Source organism: Thermobia domestica, chromosome 5, assembly GCF_964235325.1.
Source record: "Thermobia domestica chromosome 5, izTheDome1.hap1.1, whole genome shotgun sequence".
In the NCBI taxonomy this organism is placed as follows: domain Eukaryota; kingdom Metazoa; phylum Arthropoda; class Insecta; order Zygentoma; family Lepismatidae; genus Thermobia; species Thermobia domestica.
Genome location: NC_137458.1, coordinates 95,453,556 through 95,459,555, shown reverse-complemented (window position 1 = coordinate 95,459,555; position 6,000 = coordinate 95,453,556).

Here is a 6,000-nt window from a genome sequence, read left to right as displayed (position 1 = left end):
TCTCTTTCTTTTCGTTTTTTAATTGACTTTTTTCAGAAATGCATCAATACTGTTTTGCGCTCAAGAGCAAAGGTTTATTTTTTACTGATACACTACTTTAACACTTAAAAATATTTTTAGTATTTAAAAAAATATCCGGTTGCACAACCATGCAACATATAGTACCAGCCGCCACTGATTTCTAGTCTCATCACTATTATGAATTAGGACTTAGAAAAATTCGGCAGACGGCATCACGCCCTGGCTTAGTGCGGGATAGGTATATTGCATCAGTCTAATAGTCTATTCGAGTCTGGATTTTTCTTTTTAGATTCTTTCTTTCTTCTTCACAATGACAATCAATGTTCTGGAGTCTGTGGGATTCGTATCTCCACTACTGCTCTACTCTTTAAGAAACAGAACATAAATAAAAATTATGAGATTTAAATTCTTCCATTACACATAAATTAAATACTTATTATTAAAAAGATGGTTTATATTTCGTGTAGCATCAGCGCCGAAAAGGGACGTAAACGTAAAAACAGAAAGAAAGAAAATGATCAACTAACCAAAACCTATTCTGTTTGTAGTAGTGGCTTCTGAGGGAAGTCAAGTCGGCAAATATTTAAATTTTATTGCTAACCTTTAAGTAAACTGGAAAATAAAGTTTTAACATTCCCATGCAATTCAATGCAATGATACATACCAAACAAGCTTTCCATGCCACCTGCAGGTACATTTCCGAAATTAAACTACCTACATATCGTTCTGTGGTCCAATCCTAACCGATTCCACATAATGACTCAATTTCTCCAAGGGGGGCGCGGTGGCTCAGTGGTAGAGCGTTCACCTCTGGTGCTTGGGGTCCCGGGTTCGATCCCAGCCCCCGCCAAGTGAACTTTGTGGTGGACAAACACCGTGCTCGTGGGTTTTCTCGGGGTTCTCCCGTTTCCTCCCACTTTCTTCATTCCACCATTTCACTCATCTCTCATTATCACCGTCTCCTTTAGCCTAACCGGCATAACCGTGGGACGTAAAACTTAAAGATTTCATTTCATTTTTCAATTTCTCCAGAAGTCATGTTACTATTGTCTTACCGCGAGCCGCACATATACTATCTTCCCTTAGCTTGTATCGATAAAATCTACTTAGTTAAGGGTGAGTTTTCTTCCCTTACTTTGTATCGATAAAATTCCCTTAGCTAAGGGTGAGTTCTCTTCCCTTAGCTTGTATCGATAAAATCTACTTAGTTAAGGGTGAGTTTTCTTCCCTTACTTTGTATCGATAAAATTCCCTTAGCTAAGGGTGAGGATTCTTCCGTTAGCTTGTATCGATAAAATTTCCCTAGCTAAGAGTGCTTTCTTCCCTTAGCTTGTACCGATAAAATTCCCTTAGCTAAGGGTGAGTTTTCTTCCCTTAGCTTATATCGATAAAATTCCCTTAGCTAAGGGTCGGTTTTCTTCCCTTAGCTTGTATCGATAAAATTCCCTTAGCTAAGGGTGAGTTTTCTTCCTTTAGCTTATATCGATAAAATTCCCTTAGCTAAGGGTGAGTTCTCTTCCCTTAGCTTGTATCGATAAAATCTACTTAGTTAAGGGTGAGTTTTCTTCCCTTACTTTGTATCGATAAAATTCCCTTAGCTAAGGGTGAGGATTCTTCCCTTAGCTTGTATCGATAAAATTTCCCCAGCTAAGAGTGAGTTTTCTTCCCTTAGCTTGTATCGATATAATTCCCTTAGCTAAGGGTGAGTTTTCTTCCCTTAGCTTGTATCGATAAAATTCCCTTAGCTAAGGGTGAGTTTTCTTCCCTTAGCTTATATCGATAAAATTCCCTTAGCTAAGGGTGAGTTTTCTTCCCTTAGCTTGTATCGATAAAATTCCCCTAGCTAAGAGTGAGTTTTCTTCCCTTAGCTTATATCGATAAAATTCCCTTAGCTAAGAGTGAGTTTTCTTCCCTTAGCTTGTATGGATAAAATTCCCCTAGCTAAGAGTGAGTTTTCTTCCCTTAGCTTGTATCGATAAAATTCCCCTAGCTAAGAGTGAGTTTTCTTCCCTTAGCTTATATCGATAAAATTCCCTTAGCTAAGAGTGAGTTTTCTTCCCTTAGCTTGTATCGATAAAATTCCCTTAGCTAAGAGTGAGTTTTCTTCCCTTACTTTGTATCGATAAAATTCCCTTAGCTAAGAGTGAGTTTTCTTCCCTTAGCTTATATCGATAAAATTCCCTTAGCTTGTATCGATAAAATTCCCCTAGCTAAGAGTGAGTTTTCTTCCCTTAGCTTGTATCGATAAAATTCCCCTAGCTAAGAGTGAGTTTTCTTCCCTGTGCTTATATCGTTAAAATTCGTTTAGCTAAGAGTGAGTTTTCTTCCCTTACTTTGTATCGATAAAATTCCCTTAGCTAAGGGTGAGTTTTCTTCCCTTAGCTTGTATCGATAAAATTCCCCTAGCTAAGAGTGAGTTTTCTTCCCTTAGCTTGTATCGATAAAATTCCTCTAGCTAAGAGTGAGTTTTCTTCCCTTAGCTTATATCGATAAAATTCCCTTAGCTAAGAGTGAGTTTACTTCCCTTAGCTTATATCGATAAAATTTCCCCAGCTAAGAGTGAGTTTTCTTCCCTTACTTTGTATCGATAAAATTCCCCTAGCTAAGAGTGAGTTTTCTTCCCTTAGCTTGTATCGATAAAATTCCCCTAGCTAAGAGTGAGTTTTCTTCCCTGTGCTTATATCGTTAAAATTCCCTTAGCTAAGAGTGAGTTTTCTTCCCTTACTTTGTATCGATAAAATTCCCTTAGCTAAGGGTGAGTTTTCTTCCCTTAGCTTGTATCGATAAAATTCCCCTAGCTAAGAGTGAGTTTTCTTCCCTTAGCTTGTATCGATAAAATTCCTCTAGCTAAGAGTGAGTTTTCTTCCCTTAGCTTATATCGATAAAATTCCCTTAGCTAAGAGTGAGTTTTCTTCCCTTACTTTGTATCGATAAAATTCCCTTAGCTAAGAGTGAGTTTTCTTCCCTTAGCTTGTATCGATAAAATTCCCTTAGCTAAGAGTGAGTTTCTTCCCTTACTTTGTATCGATAAAATTTCCTTAGCTAAGGGTGAGTTTTCTTCCCTTAGCTTATATCGATAAAATTCCCTTAGCTAAGGGTGAGTTTTCTTCCCTTAGCTTGTATCGATAAAATTCCCCTAGCTAAGAGTGAGTTTACTTCCCTTAGCTTGTATCGATAAAATTCCCTTAGCTAAGAGTGAGTTTACTTCCCTTAACTTGTATCGATAAAATTCCCTTAGCTAAGGGTGATCTTTCTTCCCTTAGCTTGTGTTACCGATGTAACTTTCCTCAAGAGTCATTCTAGCCTATTTTGTTATTTCTGACACTTTTTTTTTTTTTTCATTTAGAGCATAGTAGGTTATTAGGACAATCCATACAGGAAAAGAACAAAGTACGTTTGTATACAGTTCCGTGCTATGTCACGAAATGTTGACACGAACGTCACTCAAAGAGTCAACTTCTACCACAATCGGAACACGAACTGATTTTTTACCAAGTGAATTGCTTTCATAACCAGCAATTGAAGCGGTCTATGTAAAAATGGTATATTGAAGAAAACTATGTTTTGACTAAACGCGAAAAGAAAGCGCTAAGACTGTATGCTGCCAATAAAATAACAGTTACTGAGTTGGCGACAAATCGCATAGATGATACATCCTTTGCAAAACGTATTTTCCAATAATACTCTATTACACTTGTCTTATGTGCCCTTTTTAAGCAGAACACTTTTGTAGTATAGAAGGAAATTGAATGCCATATTAAAGATTCAGAAACTAACTTTATGTATTGAAACTGAAAGTTATGGAGCTTGTGAATCCATATATATTCAATAAAGTCAATATCGTACTACTGTAAAAAGCGAAAAAACTTCTAACATCATTGACTTTACTTGATTCAGATCGGGGTAAGTACACCTTGTAATTCGTATGTTGCGAAAATTTCCAATCTCCTGAATAGTCGCCAATAAGTAAACACATCATACTATCCCAAAAAAAAAATTTTAGAACACAGCAATGCACCATTGTGTAATGATTTGATGATAACATCGTTTATTAAAGTAAAAGGAACGTTCGTTTCCGAAACAAGAGTTTTTAAAATAAACTGTTCAGAAAAGGCCTCCAGTCGTGCAAAAAAAAAAAAACTCTGTGTTCATAACAACTTCAAAAGATGATGGGTTTTCCTTACTCAACACCATTGCAGTTAGATAAGGCTTTGGATTATCAATCACCTTCTTTTATAAAAGTCTCTGATCAGACCCAAGTTTTGTCGAATTGGGAGAAACTATCCCATGTGACCGGAAAAAGTTGAAGCACATCCTTTTTGTAAACTCTTGCAAAGGAAGGAGTGAACTTAGTCATCAGAAAATTTCTATTTTGACCAGCCGTGGCATAAGAAAACAAAACAATCGTGGAAACATCAGGAAACTTCTGAAGTTGCTTTTTCAGTCTGCAACAATCAAATAACAGAGTTTGGAATTTTTAAAACGTCGCGTTCAGTAAATGCAAAGCACTAACTCAAATTGCCATTACGTACGTACAAGTATATTAAAGCAATAAAGTCAGAATATCATTTTATAAAATTGGTTATTCACATATAATTTGGGAATGGGGTCGTTTTGGGAATAGCCAAATTTTGATGTCTACTTTGGTGTATTTCGTGTGCAATATTCAGTCAAAATTTGACATGTAGCTGTGCGAGTAACTAGTGCCTAAGTTTTGGTGCGCTTCTCAGCGAGTTCGACCACACTAAAGAACAACGCAGTGCAGAGTTTGCTGCTTCAATTTGCAAGTCAGGTTAAGAAACAGATTTCGTTATAATACGATCTCTGTATATGGCATTTCGACTTCAGAAAAGGTGTACCGCCGTCATTTTTTGAGGTATTGTCATAAAACTTGCACCACTAAATCTTTAGACACGGGAGAACAAGAATAAATAATCTGCTTAAGAAGGGCACATAAACTTATGTGTCCTTTTTATGTAGACAGCCTAAATTGTAGTGGTTCTGTATTGTTATAGATTGTAAACAAATTTATAATTTACTGATTAAAAAAAAAAAAACAAATGGATTCTTGCTGTTGGTAATAAAATTTATGGCAGGGTAATGTTACTTAACTCCTTAAGTCGGTAACCAGTCTTAAATCGCTATGAAATACGTATAGTTTGTACCTTAACTCGTCTAAAGACGCAATTTACTTTTATGTCACTCCTGCGAATGAAAGTTCCCCTCTAAAGTCGCTAGTGCATTTCTTGAGGTTAGAGACTTTGGTTGAATTATTTAGTTTTTTTCCTTGGTAACTTTTCTATATGATCTGGCAATTTGTATTCGGAGTAACATGGCATAAAAAAAAAGATTTTTTGGGGGGGGGATGTTCATTTTGCGGTTCGACTCGTACTATAATTGCAAACTTAAGGAATTAATATCGCTTTTGCTTCGATCTGAGTTCAAATAAACTACGTATAAACAAAGCAAGATAAACACAATCTTTTGTTTATATATTTATATAGTCACTGTTAAAAGTCTGAAAACACTACTAATTTTTCGGAAATTAGACATGTATCCATATAAAATCAAATTTGTTGAACTTGTTCTGCAAAATAAAAAATCATTGGTCATATAAAAGAAATTAAAACATACTTTCCTATTTCTACCGAGACAAATTTATTAAATATGTATGCGTTCAATGAAATGATGACCTTTAGCCTTGACAAGAGCTTTACAAATTTCAGGAATATGTTTGATTAATTTATTCAACTTTTACGAAGCTATGAGACTTCAGTAGCTCTGAAGAGTCTTCCGAAGATCCTCAGTATTCATTGGCATCTATTTACTAGGCAGGATTGTCCTGTCAAGTTAGTCTTAACAAGAGTTCGTTCGATTGGTAACAAATCAGGTACCTGTGGTGACTATTCCGCGTCTTGTTTGCATTGCATATAATTACTGCATAGCTTGGAAGAAGGTTTGGGATGGCAATCCTATTGT